This window comes from Schistocerca piceifrons, chromosome 3 (genome assembly GCF_021461385.2).
Source record: "Schistocerca piceifrons isolate TAMUIC-IGC-003096 chromosome 3, iqSchPice1.1, whole genome shotgun sequence".
NCBI classification, from domain to species: Eukaryota; Metazoa; Arthropoda; class Insecta; order Orthoptera; family Acrididae; genus Schistocerca; species Schistocerca piceifrons.
Genome location: NC_060140.1, coordinates 474,134,319 through 474,153,441, shown reverse-complemented (window position 1 = coordinate 474,153,441; position 19,123 = coordinate 474,134,319).

Genomic DNA, 19,123 nt, shown 5'->3' with positions numbered 1-19,123 from the left:
ACACTACTCCCCGCAGAAGGTGATGTTCCACATAAAGTCCCGGTATGGCATACAGTTTTAATCGGCCAGGAAGTTTCATTCCATGGCTTGTCTAAATCATTTCACACAACTGCTTAGATGATTTTTGAAAAAGAGCATCGCTTTTCCTTCCCGTAGGCTTGTGAGTCACTTAATACTCGTCTTCTAAGAAACGCAAGTAGGGCAGTGATTCTTAACAATTATCGTTAATTACCAGCAGTGTCATTTGCAACAGACTTGCTGTAAAGTGCACTGTGCTTAGTTTACTTGCTTATGTCCGTCTGCTTGGATGTTACAGCGAATAGGTTTTACTGTGTTTAATGCTCGTAATTTCCTTACCTTTGCAAGGGCTCACGTTTTGCTTTCAGGGTGGAAGTATAGATACTTTTATATGTTGTACCTTAATAATTACACACATTAGTGTATCGATTGGTTTTTCCCTGCAGTGAACAGTCACAAACTTTACGACCTGAATTTTTTTTGCACGGTCGTAGCTAGCTGCACACTTAGTGGACTATGCCTGTTAGCACAGTCTAACCATTTTGCGTCCACGTGTCCGTACTTCAACACCTGACTGCTGCCCAGGGGAATATAAGCATTAATGACTTACCCATGCCATGTGAACTAGGAGGTACTATTCAACCTAAAAACATACTGCTGCTAATATCTGTAGTTATTGGTCTGCAAAGAAAGTAAACACTGATGTAATACTGTTCGGTATACTGTCCTCTGTCACCAACAAAAATACCTGCATTTATACCCATTACATGCAGTACGGGAAAGTATTGTGGTCGTTAAAGGACTCGATGGTGGAGCAGAATGCTGTCTGCGAAAACCTGGAAGCTGTGTTATCAGCTGTCGATCGGCTGCATACCGCTGTTTTTTTCTATATAGTGGGTTGCGGATATACACGTTAATTATGAAGTTGTTCTACCGAGAATAGAAAGAGTCAGTTAAAATCTCTTCTCGTTAACTTTCATTGCGAATTAATTGGCCCCTCACTACCGATTAGTTAACAACAGATTTCCAGAAAAATAAGAGTATTTTCAAGAATGGCTGTACTGAAAGGATACACAGGTTTGAGAGGTACAAAACTTCTTTAGTTTTCTGTAGAAATCCACTCCGGTGTTGACTCAGTGTCGGTGTATATGTTTGGAGTCTGCTGACTGTGAGGAAATGGCCCGAAAATATTCAATCAAGTCAATCAATACGCAGGAAGTGTCCACACATCATATCCTGTGATATGTACGAGTGGTATTTCCCGTTGACACTTCCTGCCTTCATTTCCAGATTCTTCTTCAGCCGTACACAGTTTGGGAGAGCTCTAAACCCTGTTACCCGTAACTGAGTTCGTAATACACGATCGTACAGTGGCACTCGATCACGAGCTGGTTAGTTAAAAATCTTGCCATTGAAGAAATTTTATTTATCTGTAATTGCTCGAGTGGAAGGAGAGGTACTTCTACTTGCCAGTAGACTTTACGACGACGTTAAATTCCATTGAAAATTGGATTGAGGCAACTGGAAACGTTAATGGTATCTACTGTCATTTACCGAATAACGTCGGGCGTGGATGTAAAACGGACTTCCTCTATCATTTCACAAAAATGGTTTAAGTAACGTCCTCCGAATACATAAGACTTTCCTGTGGCACGAAGAAGAACAGTCATTGCCGTTTTGTGAGATCTCAACCCCGATGCCGCTACGCAGCAAGCAATCTACAAAATAGAGAGGTAACAGTTCCCTAAGTATATTTCGAATTTCACGTTGAAATCTTATTGTACGTCTGCTATTGTTATCGTCTTCAGTCTGAACACTGGTTTGATGAAGTTCTCCTCCGTGTTCTACCCTGTGCAAGTCTTAATCTCTGCATAACTATTGCAACCTACACCCATTCTAACCTGCTTAATGTGTTCGAGCCCTAGTCTCCTTCTATAATTTTTGCTGCAGACACTACCCCACATTACGATTCCTTACACACGAACAAATTTATACTCGAGGCAAATACCTGTAGAAAAAATTCCTAACATGTTACATGTTAACAAATGCCTCTGATAGCTTTCTTCCTGTTGGCAGTCTGCATTATATGTTTCTTATACTTTGGCCATTATCAGTTACTATGATGCCCAAATAGTAAAACTCAGTCCCTTAAATAGCTCGTCCAAAGACTCCTTCCCCTTTCAGTTTTTCCTATACTTATTACTGGCTTGCCATCTGAGATCTTGATAATAATATAGCATTTATTTTTCCTAAGGGTCTCTTCAATTTACCTAAAGGCAGCATGTGTGTCTCTACTAGTCTTGCATGCTTCAGCAGCCTTGTATAGCCTTATGTCTAGTTTGTGCGATGAATGGCACCTAGCTCTAAATCTAGAAAAAAATAAGTTGTTGCAGACGAGTAGGAAAAACAATCCCGTAATGTTCGAGTACAGCATTAGTAGTGTGGTGCTCGAGACAGTCACGCCGATTAAACACGACGGTTGTCCAGAAAGTAATTTCCGATCGGTCACGAAATGGAAACCACAGTGAAAACCAGAAACATTTTATTTGCGTACATCTTCCACCTACTTCTCTACATAGTCGCCGATCCAACTTCGAGATTTGTCGTAGTGTTGTATCAACTTTCCAGTATCCTCGTCATAGAAAGCAGCCGCCTGTGCTTTCGGCCAGTTATCTGTACTGGTCTGCAGCTCGTTGTCTGTGGAAAAATTTTGTCTTCATAGCCAGCGGTTCTAGTGATCAGAGGTGAGACTCAGGGGGAACCAATTACAGACTGTATTGTGGGTGATCAAAAACTTCTCATCGGAAACGCTGCAGGAGCATCTTCATTGCCCCTGCAGTGTGCGGCCGAGAATTGGCATGAAGAAGCAACTGCTCGACAGTTGTGTTACATGGGATGCAGGACACAGGCTCGAACAACATGCAGGTATTACGGAGATGCTTCGGGAACTCACATGAGACACCAATGACTGAAGGTGACGTTCTTTTCGAGGACCATTATTAGGAACGTTTGACAACCGCCTTTTGAAGTTCACCGCAGAACGATTCTACTGCTGCCAATGTTCATTTCGTGTAAGGACCACAAAGATAAGACAAGAGAATTTAGGAAATGTACAGAGACATATATATAATAGTTTCTGCATCGTTCTATTTGTGAGTGGAACAGGAAAGGAAATGACGAGTAGTGCCACAAGGTACTCACCACCATGCACCATACGGTGGCTTGCGGACAATGAATGTAGATATAGATTTTTATGTCCTGTTGCAATACTTTCTCAGTCATTTTCCATTTTTTTAAACGTCTGTATCTCCTTTTATTGTTTCATTGTTATATTTTCTCCTTTTGTCAATTAAATTCAATGTCTCGTGTCCAACCCAATAATTTCTGCTGAGCCCTGTCTTTTTCCCGTAAGTGCGTCGTCTTTCAAAGCTATTCGTTCGTCTTCTATTGTTTTTCCTTCCCCTCTTTCCGTCAGACGTTATGTAATGTTCCCTTTGAAAATCTCAACCTCTTGTCCTTTCAATTTTTTCAGTTTCCATTTTCTTAATTTCCAACCTTTCTGCAATTTCTTCAGTTTTAATCAACGGTTCACAACCAATATGTTAAGGTCAGAGTCAGCATTTGCCTCTGAAACTACTTATAAACTGCTGAAGTTTAAAATAGGGTTTTTGAAATCTCTGCCTTATACAGGATGTTCATTTTAACTGAAGACACTGAAATATCTCGAAAACTACACGCCGGATCAAAAAAAGTTATAATTTCAATTTGTTTGTCTCGGAGGGGAACATCCAACGATACCACGCTCGACTCGCCACCCAACCCCATATTAAGTGGAGGAAGGCAAATTTCAGATCTTCAGTAGGAACCCCAGTTTTTATTGCAGAGTACGATTCTCCAGCAAAATCTACATACGTTGTGTCTGAATCATTTTCTTCGTTTGGCCACAGATGGCGCTGTAAAAAGAGAAATAGAAATGGGTACACAATCGTAATTTACGACGTGCTACTCAATGGTCCTTGAATATCCAATGGCCCGTGGGACACCACTTCCATGTTGCGAGGGTCGGGCTGGTCAACATTTGATAACTTCTAATCGAAAATTGTATTCGAAATGTTGTATTCCTCTGACATATCGAACAAGGTGCTACTCGGCGTGCCGCTGTGCCATGGCTCGAACCGAACGTTACTCTACTTGCAATCAGAGTAAGTGTTCAAACGTAGTATCACCAACTTCAATACACTTACAGATCCGCTTTTAAAATGACCGTACACAGGACTGATGCGTTTCTGATGCAGTCAACCATGTCATCACTGCCTGTTGGAACTTGCTTTATGCCGGCCACGGTGGCCGTGTGGTTCTGGCGCTGCAGTCCGGAACCGCGGGACTGCTACGGTCGCAGGTTCGAATCCTGCCTCGGGCATGGGTGTGTGTGATGTCCTTAGGTTAGTTAGGTTTAGGTAGTTCTAAGTTCTAGGGGACTTATGACCTAAGATGTTGAGTCCCATAGTGCTCAGAGCCATTTGAACCATTTGAACTTGCTTTATGTTTTAAATATCCCCACAGAGAGAAATCCGGCGACGTCAAATCCGGCGATCTAGTGGCCCAATTAGTAAGGCCACCTCTGCCGGTACACCAACCAGTGTAAACATGGTCTAATACCTCCCGTGCTTCAGTTGCATAATGTGCTGGGCAACCGTCAGGCTGAAACTACATACGTTATCGAACGCTCAGGCAACATCCTGCAGTAGTACCGGTAGTTTCTGTTCCAAAAATATTCGATATTCGCGTTCATTCAATGTGCCGTCGATAAAATACGGACCAATTAGTTTGCTCCCCATGATGCTACGTTAACCGACCAAGGATGTTGATGATCAACCAGTGATGTATGTTATGCCGGTTAACGCTACTATGGTTTGTGAATGTACACTCATGGGAAAATACGCAAAGAGCGTGGTTGTTGTTGGCATTTGTTGACGTGCCCATTCGAAAAACACTACCTTGTTATGGAAATCGGGGCCAAGAAGTTTTTGATGCAGTGACACGTGGTATGGAAGATAGTTACGACGATCAGTATTGTGACAATACTACCTAGGGACATACCGGAATCGCGGTGTAATTACCGGGCGCTTATCCGTAGGTTGTGATGCGCTGCCGCTAGTACAGCTAGTTCATCAGCTTCTCCTGTAACACGTTTGCTTCGTTTGCTTTTGCCAGTCTGTGCACTACAGTCAGACATAAATGCGTTCAGAACTTTGTAAAATAACGAACGAGAGCGAGTTTTCTCTGGAAAACACTCGGCATACAACGCAACAGTAACCTCAACATTTCTCCTACATTCTCCGTACATCAGGATCATTTCAATTTTGTCTTCTCGTGTTGCAACATTCATCTCTCACTTGCACGACTGTTCTCCAAACGTTATGCTGATGTGAGACAATAAACATTGTGCAAGTACTGTAATGTTTAGAGCCGCTATCTGTTCTACATCTGCACGATACTTGAGCTCCAGTTGTAGTGTAGTGCTTGTTATGATACGTCGTAGTTTTCTGCACGGCCAGGGTGCGCGTCGAGTAATCCTCTATTCGATATGTGGGAGAAATATAACGTTGCATATGGGGTATCCAATTAGAAGTTATTAAATACTGGCCTGTCCTAACCTTGTAGCATTGGGGTGGAGTCTCAAGTGCCATTAGATATTCAAGGGCCACTGAGTAGCATGTCGTAAATTACGATTATGTATCCATTTCAGTTCCTCCGAATACAGCGCCTTCTTTGGAGAAACGAAGAAAATGAATTAGATGAAACTTATTTAGATTTTTCCGTAGGATCGTAAACTGCAATAAAAAGCGGCGCTTCCCAATGAAGATTTGAAGTTGCCCCGCGCCACGCAAGCACGGAATGCGGTGGCGGGTGCAGTGTGGTATTACTGGATGTCCCCCTCCAAGACAAACAAATTGGAATTATAACTTTTTTTGATCCGATGAGTAATTTTCGAAATATTTCAATGTCTTCAGTTAAAATGAAAACTCTGTATATGTAATAAGTCTGGAAATTCCCGGTCGTTATCGTGTTGCTAGATACTCTACCTGTGCTACTCTCTTGTTTCTAGGAGAGCAAACATTTGCAACATAAGTCTTTATAGAGAACTTGTACAATTTTTCGTGGAAAGAAAGAAGATCATATAGTATTTCTGGAATTTAGTCAAAGCCACATTTCTGTTCGTCGCAGAAATCATGGAGCAATTCAACTACGTACCATGTTTCGACAGTAGAAACCTCAAACCAGATAGCGAAACCGACTTCTTCTTCTGCTAACGTCAAAATTGTCTCGCATATGTAAACCAATCGTCTAAAAATTGTTACATGTTTGTTAGATATTACCAATGATGACGGATCGTGTTCTAGCCAACGTTTTCCTTAAACTTTAAAAAAAATTAAAAAAACTATACATCACCGTACATTGGCAATTTTCTCGGCTATTCCTGGGGTGATGCATATCCGGGTCACACCGGATCACATTAGATAATGGACTGGAACGGATGATGTAGTTGGGATTGTAATGGAAATGAAACGCCAGAGAGCGGGACAGGTAAATTGGTGAAGGGATGGCGGATGGATGAGGGAAGTTCTTTGCTGTATTCGAAGACACAGAAAAGGGAGAGAGAGATCTCAGTTGGGTAGAACCATACAGGAGAATCACAGATGTGTGTGGTTAGAGATTGCAGTGATGATAATAATGAAATGATCTATCATATATCTATCTAAACATACGATGAGTAGCGTCATCACATGCAAGTTCAAGAAACCTAAGACGTAGCGGACGATGCAACGTGATGTAGCTTAGGAATCAAACGCCGCATAGATAACTAGTACTGACAATATAAATTTGATAATTACCCTTTGTCACTGTTAAATGACCCCTTTATTAATATGGTGTTAAACTGTAATCTAATCTCTCGTCGTTCAAAGTAAAGCACATTTACGCACACAGTTAACTAAAACTTATTTTGATTCGTTATTTTAACCAATGTAGGCATTCTAGAATGCCGAAATTGTGCTGCAAATTGACAATAGCTCTAGTAGAAACATTTGTCGGTCCGTATTTCTTCTTAATATATTTAATAGTCCACGAACTAGCTTCGACATTAGACTAGAGTCATCATCAGATTATAACATTTACAACAGTTTACCACGTAAGCAACTTCCAGGTCATCGCAAACATTGAAAGATGCAGTAGAAATGAGGAAGTTGTGTGTAACATTTTTGCTGACGTAAGATATTTAATCATTGGTTGAATATCATAAGCCGTAGGAAATAATTCATTGTTTCAGTAGCGTCGGTTAACAGCATACGAAAAAATGTCATTCACCGATAGTGCGTGGTGCCACACCACAGTTTAAAAAAAACTGGTAACTATTTTTAACAGATAACGTTAAAATGTCGTGACAGATCAAAGTCTCAATGAGTCGAAACACATTTCCTAAAGCATGCGGTTTGGGTAGTATGTATGTCGCGTTTATGGGCGCCCGAAATTGAAAAGTGCGACTCTTTGTTCCGTGAGGTGTGAGGTCACATCCATCTTGAACAGAGGGTACTTTCCCATATCTGCCACAAACCGTAGTATGTTTGCATCAAACTCAAACAACAGTTTGTTAGTTTAATTAGAAAATTCTGTATTTTAACATTACAACAGACTCAAAATTCTGACACCAATAAAACGAGTGGCCAAAGTTAATATCCGAATGTGGTATTTTAGTTTTTAAAAAAAATCTGTATTGGATGCCATTTCTTTATAGAATAGTTCTCGGCTTAATAAATGATTGATCCTTAAGTGTGATGATTCATTTTGGAAACCATACACCAATAATTACGTGTGGTATTCGGAAAGTAAGGTCCCATCGATCGCGATGAGGAAACCACTGAGAAAATCTTTCAAGTAAATTTCTACATAGTCGTCGCTCCGACTCAAAAATTTGTTTTACCATAATACCAACTTTCCAGCACCCATGTCATAGAAGGCAGCCGCCTGTACTCTCCACCAACTGTCTACGTCTGTCTACACTACAGCTCGTTGTCCGTACCAAAATGTTGTCTTCATAGCCAGCGTTTCATCGGTTCATAAGAGGAGAGATGAAACTGGGGATTGGGGACGAGGGTGGGGAGGGGGCTAATTACGGGCTGTATTGTGGATGATCAAACACTTCCCATTGAAAACGCTACAGGATCGTCTTCAGTGCCCCTGCAGAAGAAGGAAACGCAAGACAGTTATGTTACGTGGGCTGTATTACATCAGGCAAAATGTCCCAGCAGGCCCTCGTAGTTGGCGGGAGACACTATTTTCTAGGCATCTGTATGTGCTTATTGTGCGCTCAGAACCAAAAAGAGCGACTTGACGCGGTCGAAGGGAATACTAGAGACAATGCCCAACACATCTGTACAAAGCTTCAAGGGATTTTCACTGTGGTTTCCACTTCGCGCCCGATCGGACCTTACTTTCCGAATAGTCCTCGTATAATCTCAAGTCCCATAAAGATTTTCACTCTACATTAACTTATTGTTCCAATGTATCCTTGTAAATAGGAAACTGACCAGCATCTGACGAGACAGAAGGACGGAAAGCGGGAGGATGCAACGGATGGATGATTGACCAATGAATTAATCCGTAAACTCTCACCTACAGGCCTCCTGCACTAGAAATATGACGGACACGCAAACATGAATTTCAAAAACATCGTGAGAAGAGCAGTGGGCGGTAACGTGAGAAGTGACGCGTCAATTAATTATGCGGGTGCTACAGATTCTGAGGAACAGCTGATGTTCCGGAGGGGCGGTTAACGGCACACGTCAGCATGCGGGGAGATGGTAATCGGCGCACGACCTGCCCTAACGATGCGGGCGGGACCCTAGGGGTCGCGTGCCGAGCCGCCAATTCCCATGGGGGTTGCTACCCCCACACCAGCTTCGTCCCGCCCCCAGCATACGCGTGTAATCATCCGGCCATTTCACAGCGCTAACTACCCCACTAGGCGGCTTTCCGCCCGTTACGTGCCGACCAACACGACTGTAGCTTTATTGTTGAGGTAGACGCGGGTCCTCTTACAACCCACACTCTCTGACCTACGATAACCTCCGCACAGGCCGTCGGTGAACGATGATACGTTACAGAAATATAGACAGTGTTTTTATTTGACAGTTTTGTAATTTACATGTCAAACAAATTTCAGGTTTTACTTCTCACTGCAGACAACGCATTGGCAGACGGTCTTCACGTAATGACCGAGAACTACGTGTTTCCGTAGAGTTGACAGTGCTGAGAGACAAGCAACACTGGGTGAAAGCCGGCCGAAGTGGTCGTGCGGTTAAAGGCGCTGCAGTCTGGAACCGCAAGACCGCTACGGTCGCAGGTTCGAATCCTGCCTCGCACATGGATGTTTGTGATGTCCTTAGGTTAGTTAGGTTTAACTAGTTCTAAGTTCTAGGGGACTAATGACCTCAGCAGTTGAGTCCCATAGTACTCAGAGCCATTTTTGAACTGGGTGAAATAAACGCAGAAATCAATGTGGGATGTACGATGAACGTACCCGTTTCGACAGAGCGACAAAATGTGTCGTTGATGGGTTTGGGCAACAGACGACCGACGCGAGTGCTCTTGCTAACAGCACAACATCGCCTGCAGCGCCTCTGCTGGACTCGTGACCGTATCGGCTGGACACTAGAGACTGGAAAACCGTGGCCTGGTCAGATGAGTACCGATTTCAGTTGGTAAGAGCTGATGGTAGGGTACGGATGTGGTGCAGACCCACGAAGCCATGGACCCAGATGGTCAACAAGGCACTGTGCAAACTGGTGGTGGGTTCGTAGTGGCGTGGACTTTGTTTACATGTAATGGAATCGTTCATTGTATGGAAATTGTCATTTCCAGTTACTTGGAGACCATTTGCAGCCATTCATGGACTTCATGTTCCCAAACAACGATGGAATTTTTATGGATGACAATGAGCCATGTAGGCGGTCACAATTGTTCCCGATTTGTTTGAACTACGTTCTGGACACTTCGAATGAATGCTTTGGCCACCCAGATCGCCCGACGTGAATCCGTGAATTCTATCGAACATTTATGGGACATAATCGAGGGGCAGTTCATGTGCAAAATCCTGCACCGACAACACTTTCGCAATTATGGGTGGCTCTAGAGGAAGCATGGCCCAAAATTTCTGTAGGGGACTGGCAACGACTTATTGAGTCCATACCACATGGATTTGGAGCACTGCGCCGAGCAAAAGGAGGTCCGATACGATACTAAGTTGTAGGCAGGAAATTAATGTGTGATGGTAAGTACAACAGTTATAAAAACAGATTAGCTACAGTAAGAAAATTATCTCCGAAATGGACGAATTTGTTGGTATCTTGTTAAGAGATATTTTCTGACGGTATTGGTCTGGAATATGGCCTTGTACGGTAATTTAGCGTGAACCATAAGCAGATCAGACAAGAAGCTTTTGAAATGTGGTGCTACAGAAGAATGATGAAGATAAAGTGAGTAGAGTGGGTAATGAATGAGGAGGTGCTGAATCGATTTGGGGAAAAAAGAAATTTATGGCACAACTTAACTAAAAAAGGGAATGGTTGACATGACACATCCTGAGACATCGAGGAAGCCCCAATTTGGTAATGGAGGGAAGTGCGAGGATTAAAATTTGATGAGGGAGACCAAGAGATGAATACAGTAAGCAGGTTCAAAACGTGTAGGTTGCTGTAGTTATGCACTAGTGAAGAGGCTTGTACTTGCGTGGAGAGCTACATCAAACAAAACCGCAAGACCACAACAACAAATGTTTATGTCACAACTTACCCCACCCTTGTTGCTGCCACAAGTAGTGTGTGTTATTTACTTATGCATCCCGATAAAATTGGGTCCTGAAGTTCTAATCAGGTATCCTTCATCCTTTATCATTAAGTTACTTGTGACGCATTTGTTATAACAGACTGTTCATTTAGCATGAAAACGAATACTTAGAAATAGTAACTAGAGACGAAGTCAAAACAATAAGACTTATAAAAGAAAAAAAGACGCATTACCTGTTATGAAGAGTAGAATGTTGTTGTGGTCTTCGGTCCTGAGACTGGTTTGATGCAGCTCTCCATGCTACTCTATCCTGCGCAAGCTTCTTCATCTCCCAGTACCTACTGCAACCTACATCCTTCTGAATCTGCTCAGTGTATTCATCTCTCGGTCTCCTTCTACAATTTTTACCCTCCACGCTGCCCTCCAATACAAAAATTGTTGATCCCTTTGTGCCTCAGAACATGTCCACCAACCGATCCCTTCTTCTGGTCAAGTTGTGCCACAAACTTCTCTTCTCCCCAATCCTATTCAATGCCTCCTCATTAGTTACATAATCTACCCATCTAATCTTCAGCATTCATCTGTAGCACCACATTTCGAAAGCTTCTATTCTCTTCTTCTTCAACTAGTTATCGTCCATGTTTCACTTCCATACATGGCTACACTCAATACAAATACTTTCAGAGACGGCTTCCTGACACTTAAATCTATACTCGATGTTAACAAATTTCTCTTCTTCAGAAACGCTTTCCTTGCCATAGCCAGTCTACATTTTATATCCTCTCTACTTCGACCATCATCAATTATTTTGCTCCCCAAATAGCAAAACTCCTTTACTACTTCAAGTGTCTCATTTCCTAATCTGATTCCCTCAGCATCACCCGACTTAATTCGACTACATTCCATTATCCTCGTTTTGCTTTTGTTGATGTTCATCTTATATCCTCCTTTCAAGACACTATCCATTCCGTTCAACTGCTATTCCAAGTCCTTTGATGTCTCTGACAGAATTACAATGTCATCGGCGAACCTCAAAGTTTTTATTTCTTCTCCATGGATCTTAATACCTACCCCGGATTTTTCATTTGTTTCCTTCACTGCTTGCTCAATATACAGATTGAATAACATCGGGGAGAGGCTACAACCCTGTCTTACTCCCTTCCCAACCACTGCTTCCCTTTCATGTCCCTCGAATCTTATAACTGCCATCTGGTTTCTGTACAAATTGTTAATAGCTTTTCGCTCCCTGTATTTTACACCTGCCACCTTCAGAATTTGAAAGAGAGTATTCCAGTCAACATTGTCAAAAGCTTTCTCTAAGTCTACAAATGCTAGAAGCGTAGGTTTGCCTTCCCTTGTTCTAGCTTCTAAGACGAGTCGTAGGGTCAGTATTACCTTACGTGTTCCTATATTTCTACGTAAACCAAACTGATCTTCCCCGAGGTGGGCTTCTACCAGTTTTTCGATTCGCCTGTAAAGAATTCGCCTAAGTATTTTGCATCCGTGACTTATTAAACAGATTGTATGGCAATTTTTACGTCTATCAGCACCTGCTTTCTTTGGGATTGGAATTATTATATTCTTCTTGAAGTCTGAGGGTAATTTGCCTGTTTCATACATCTTGCTCACCAGATGGTAGAGTTTTGTCAGGACTGGTTCTCCCAAGACCGTCAGTAGTTCTAATGGAATGTTGTTTACTCCTGAGGCCTTGTTTCGACTCAGGTCTTTCAGTGCTCTGTCAAACTCTTCACGCAGTATCGTATCTCCCATTTCATCTTCATCTACATCCTCTTCCATTTCCATAATATTGTCCTCAAGTGCATCGCCCTTGTATAGACCCTCTATATACTCCTTCCACCTTTCTGCTTTCCCTTCTTTGCTTAGAACTGGGTTTCCATCTGAGCTCTTGATGTTCATACATGTGGTTCTCTTATCTCCAAAGGTCTCTTTAATTTTCCTGTAGGCAGTATCTATCTTACCCCTAGTGAGATAAGCCTCTACATCCTTACATTTGTCCTCTAGCCATCCCTGCGTAGCCATTTTGCACTTCCCGTCGATCTCATTTTTGAGACGTTTGTATTCCTTTTTGCCTGCTTCATTTACTGCATTTTTATATTTTATCCTTACATCAATTAAATTCAATATTTCTTCTGTTACCCAAGGATTTCTACTAGCCCTCGCCTTTTTACCTACTTGATCCACACTGCCTTCACTACTTCATCTCTCAAAGCTACCCATTCTTCTTTCACAGTATTTCTTTCCCCCGTTCCCTTCAATTGTTTCCTTATGCTCTCCCTGAGACTCTGTACAACCTCTGGTTTAGTCAGTTTATCCAGATCTCATCTCCTTAAATTCCCACCTTTTTGCAGTGTCTTCAGCTTTAATCTACAGTTCATAACCAACAGATTGTGGTCAGAGTCCACATCTGCCCCTGGAAATGTCTTACAAGTTAAAACCTGGTTCCTAAATCTCTGTCTTACCATTATATAATCTTTCTGAAACCTGTCAATATCTCCAGGCTTCTTCCATGTATACAACCCTCTTTTATGATTCTTGAACCAAGTGTTAGCTATGATTAAGTTATGCTATGTGCAAAATTCAACCAGGCGGCTTCCTCTTTCATTTCTTAGCCCCAATCCATATTCACCTACTACGTTTCCTTCTCTCCCTTTTCCTACTACCGAATTCCAGTCACCCATTACTATTAAATTTTCGTCTCCCTTCACTATCTGAATAATTTCTTTTAATTCATCATACATTTCTTCAATTTCTTCGTCATCTGCAGAGCAGGTTGGGATATAAATTTGTACTACTGTAGTAGGCGTGGGCTTCTTGTCTGTCTTGGCCACAATAATGCGTTCACTATGCTGTTTGTAGTAGCTCACCCGCACTCCTATTTTTTATTCATTATTAAACCGACTCTTGCATTACCCCTATTTGATTTTGTATTTATAACCCTGTATTCGCCTGACCAAAAGTCTTGTTCCTCCTGCCACCGAACTTCACTAATTCCCACTATATCTAACTTTAATCTATCCATTTCCCTTTTTAAATTTTCTAACCTACCTGTCCGATTAAGGGATCTGACATTCCACGCTCCGGTTCGTGGAACGATAGTATTGTTTCTTCTGATAACGACGTCCTCTTGAGTAGTCCCCGCCCGGAGATCCGAAAGGGGGACTATTTTACATCCGGAATATTTTACCCAAGAGGACGCCATCATCATTTAACCATACAGTAAAGCTGCATGCCCTGGGGAAAAATTACGGCTGTAGTTTCCCCTTGCTTTCAGCCGTTCGCAGTACCAACACAGCAAGGCCGTTTTGGCTAGTGTTACAAGGCCAGATCAGTCAATCATCCAGACTGTTGCCCCTGGAACTACTAGAAAGGCTGCTGCCCCTCTTCAGGAACCACACGTTAGTCTGGCCTCTCAACAGATACCCCTTCCGTCGTGGTTGCACCTGCTGAGGCACGCAACCCTCCCCACCAACGGCAAGGGGGAGGAAGAGAAAGAGTAGAATGTACCAGGTAATTTACAAGCAAATACGAGAGCGTGCTGAAAAGTGAAAACTCTGAAATTTTATGCGAAATTCCTACAGCTTTTTAAATAAAATAAACGTTATTAACATTCCACAGCTTTATTCCTGATTTCTGCATATTTATTTCTCAACATAGCCACCTTGCCGACGAACATGTTTCTTTCAACGAGACAACAGTTTGTCGGTTTGTTGGTACCGTCACTGTAGAACGTTCGACTTCGTTGACGGAGCCACAAAGCCTCACCTCTGCTTGCATAGCTTCATCACTATCAAAGCAAAGTCCTCGAAGGTGTTCCTTAAGTTTTGGAAACTGATGAAAATCGGATGGCGCCAAGTCGTGACTGTATGGAGAGTGATTGATGACAGTGAACCTATGGTGTCGCATTGTTACAGATGTCGCAGCGCTCCATTGTCCCCCGGCATTGTCGTGCTGAAGGAGAGGGCACTCCCTGTGCGGACGAAATCTTCTAACTTATGCTTTCAGTTTTCTGCGGTTAGAAACTCGACTACAGCACGCTGTTTCTCAGGCGCCGACATTGTTCCGTTTCTCACCGCCATATTATACGCTACAATTCGGACCCGTCTAGCCGCAGAGTGTTGCAACTTGCGTCAGCAAAGCAGCAAGGTCGACCCAATAACTTGCATGTCATGTAACACGTCAACTGGTATTGAGAACAGAGAAAAAAATTCGCAGTCATTGCTTTTCAGCACGCCCTCGTATATTTCGACTGTCGGCTGGGCCAGCAGAAGAGATTGGAGACAGGGAGACAAGGAACGGTCAGATGAGGATACGAGAGCTGCAGAGAGGAGAAAGGACGAACTATACCTGTGTTGAAAAAGGGAACTATAAGGAAGTGTAGAAGGAGATATGAGTATTTACTCACTGAATGACAGAAAGAAATGACGATATATTCGTACTTTAACTTTTGAGGGAAGAATTTCAAGTGAGACGTAAGAAAGTTCTTGAGCTGTTTTTTAAACGCAACAGAGTATTGAGATGCGCTTGTTGTAGAGATTAGATAATTCCAGTGGTGGAGAGAGCCACTAGAGAAGGAGTATCAGAAGGTTTTCCACTTGTTGTTGGCGGATCATACTAATTACTAATCACCATCGACTTTCGTATACTGTACGTAGCAAAGATCTGGCGAGGTTTTAGTTGGTAAACATGTCGGAAAATTTGTCAGTCTTCTGTATAAATGATTCTAATCGTGACTGGCGTTGCTGCAGTAAAAATGACTCCGACGGTAGGGGGGAGGGGGGGGGGGGGAACGAGTATGAAAAATGGGGCACACTAATTAGTAGGAAGAAAACGTAATAGCCCCAGGTTGAACGCATCGAGACACTGGATCTGGAAACTGAAACGGAGAGAATTAATAGCACAAAATCGTTTAAGCATTTAGAAAAATTGCTAACAAACGGCGAAAGCGGGATTGCATAGCGTACAAAAATTTAACTGACCATTCTGTTTTCGTTTGTTAGGTAAATGATGATGAGCAAGAACACTTTAGTGTTACCATGAGAAATGATTTCGAACTAATTTGATACTGTATTTTATGCCAGTCAGATGTCACAGTCATTTCATTAATAGCCGGTTCCTTTGAAGTATTAAACATCTTCACATGATACTGACTGCAGTGCAAGCAATGGACTACTAACGTACACTTATTCACATACGTTGTACCATCACTTGCAAACGACTGATTACTTTTGCAGCTTTTTCCACAGCCTGTAAATGTCTTATGGGAACTGTGCTGACTAAGTACTGAAAGTAGATGTAAATAAATAAATGAAGAAACCTACGACAATTTAGCGGTTTACCCTTCAGGAGAAACAAAGCTGGCGTGGAATGTCAGATCTCTTAATCGGACAGAGTAGGTCAGAAAATTTAAAATTGAAAATGGATAGGTTTAAGTTAGATATAGTAGGAATTACTGAAGTTCGGTGGCAGGAGGAACAAGACTTTTGATCAGGTAAATTCAGGGTGTCAGATCTCTTAATCGGACAGAGTAGCTCAAAAAATTTGAAAATGGAAATAGATAGGTTTAAGTTAGATATAGTGGGAATTACTGAAGTTCGGTGGCAGGAGGAACAAGACTTTTGGTCAGGCAAATACAGGGTTATTAACACAGAATGAAATACGGGTAATGCAGGAGTAGGTTTAATAATGAATTAAAAAAATAGGAGCGCAGGTAAGCTACTAAGAACAGCATAGTAAAAGCATTACTGTAGCCAAGATGGCCACGAAGCCCACGCCATGCCAACTAGCTCAGCAGATGACGAAGAGATTGAAGAAATGTATGGTGAGATAAAAGAAATTAATCAGATAATGAAGGGAGACGAAAATTTAGTAGTCATGGGCGACTGGAATTCTAAAGTAGGAAAAGCAAGACAAGGAAAAGTAGTGGGTGAATATGAACTGGGGGTAAGGAATGAAAGAGGAAGCCGCCTGGTAAAATTTTGCAGAGAGGGTAACTTAATCATAGCTTACACTTTGCTTAAGAAATGTGAAACAAGTTGGATACATGGAAGAGGTCTGGAGCCACTGGAAGGTCTCAGGCAGATTATATAATGGTAAGACAGAGATTTAGGAACCGGGTTTTGAATAGTAAGACATTTCCAGGGGCAGATCTGGACTCTGACCACAATCTATTGGTTATGAACTGTAGATTAATACTGAGTAAACTGCAATTTAAGGAGATGAGACCTGGACAAAGTGAAAGAACCAGAGGTTGTAGAGAGTTTCAGAGAGAGCCTTAGGGAACGATTGACAAGACTGGGGGAAAGAAATGCACTAGAAAAAGAATGAGTAGCTTTGAGAGATGAAATAGTGAATCCAGCAGAGGATCAAGTAGGTAAAGAGACGGGAGCTAGTAGAAATCCTTGGCTAACATAATATATATCGAATTCAAGTGATGAAAGGAGAAAATATAAAAATGGAGTACATGAAGCAGGCAAAAGGGGCTCAAAAACCAGATCGACAGGAAGCGCAAAATGGCTAAGCAGGGATGGCTAGAGAACAAATGTAAGGTTGTAGAGCCATATATCACTAGGGGGAAAATAGGAAAATTAAAGAGACCTTTGGAAAAAAGAGAACTACTTGTATGAATATCAAGAGCTCAGATGGAAAACCAGTTCTAAGCAAAGAAGGGAAAGCAGAAAGGTGGAAGGAGTATATAGAGGGTATATACAAGGGCGATGTACTTCGGGACAATATTACAGAAATGGAAGATATGATACTACATGAAGAATTTGATAGAGCACTGAAAGACCTAAGTTGAAACAAGGTCCCGGGAGTAGACAACATTCCATTAGAACTACTGGTAGCGTTGTGAGAGCCATCCCTGACAAAACTCTATCATCTGGTGACGAAGACGTATGAGACAGGTGAAATACAATCATATTTCAAGGAGAATATAATAAGTCCAATCTCAAAGAAACCAAGTGTTGACAGGTGTGAAAATTACCGAACTATTAGTTTAATAAGTGACGGATGCAAAATACTAGCACGAATTCCTTACAGATGAATGGAAAAAGTTGTAGGAGCCGACCTCGGGGGAGATCAGTTTGCATTCCGTACAAATGTTCGAACTTGTGAAGCAATACTGACCCTACGACTTATCTCAGAAGATAGATTAAGGAAACGCATATCTATGTTTCTAGCAATTGTAGACTTAGAGAAAGCTTTTGACAGTGTTGACTAGAATATTCGTTTCCAAATTCTAAAGGTGGCAGGGGTAAAATACTGGGAGCAAAAGGCTATTTACAATTTGTATAGAAACCAGATGGAAGTTATAAGAGTCGAGGGCATGAAAGGGAAGCAGGGATTGGGAAGGGAGTGCGTCAGGGTTGTAGCGAATCCCTGATGTTATTCAACCTATACATTGAGCAAGCAGTAAAGGAATCAAAAGAAAAATTTGGAGTAAGAATTAAAATCCATGGAGAAGAAATAAAGACTTTGAGGTTTGCCGATGACATTGTAATTCTGTTAGAGACACCAAAGGACCTGGAATAGCAGTTGCCGGCCGGAGTGGCCGAGTGGTTCTAGGCGCGTCAGTCTGGAGCCGCGCAACTGCTACGGTAGCAGGTTCGAATCCTGCCTCGAGCATGGTTGTGTGTGGTGTCCTTACGTTAGTTAGGTTTAAGTAGTTCTAAGTTCTAGGGACTGATGTCCTCAGAAGTTAAGTCCGATAGTTCTCAGAGCCATTTGAACCATTTTGAACAGCAGTTGCGCGGAATGGAGAGTGTCTTGAAATAAGGATATAAGATGAACATCAACAAAAGCAAAACGAGGATAATGGAATGTAGTAGAATTAAGTCAGGTAATGCTGATGCAATTAGATTAGGAAATAAGATGCTTGAAGTAGTACATGAGTTTTGCTATTTCGGGTGCAAAATAACGGATGATGGTCGAAGTAGAGAGGATATTAAATGTGGACTGGCAATGGCAAGGAAAGGGTTTCTGAAGAAGAGAAATTTGTTAACATCGACTATAGACGTCCCTGTCACGAAGCCGTTTCTGAAAGTATTTATATGGAGTGTAGCCATGTATGGAAGTGAAACATGGACGATAAATACTATAGACAGGAAGAGAATAGAAACTTTCGAAATGTGATGCTACAGAAGAATGCTGAAGATTAGATGGATAGATGACGTAACTAATGAGGAGGTACTGAATAGAATTGGGGAGAAAAGGAATTTGTGGCACAACGACTAGAAGAAGG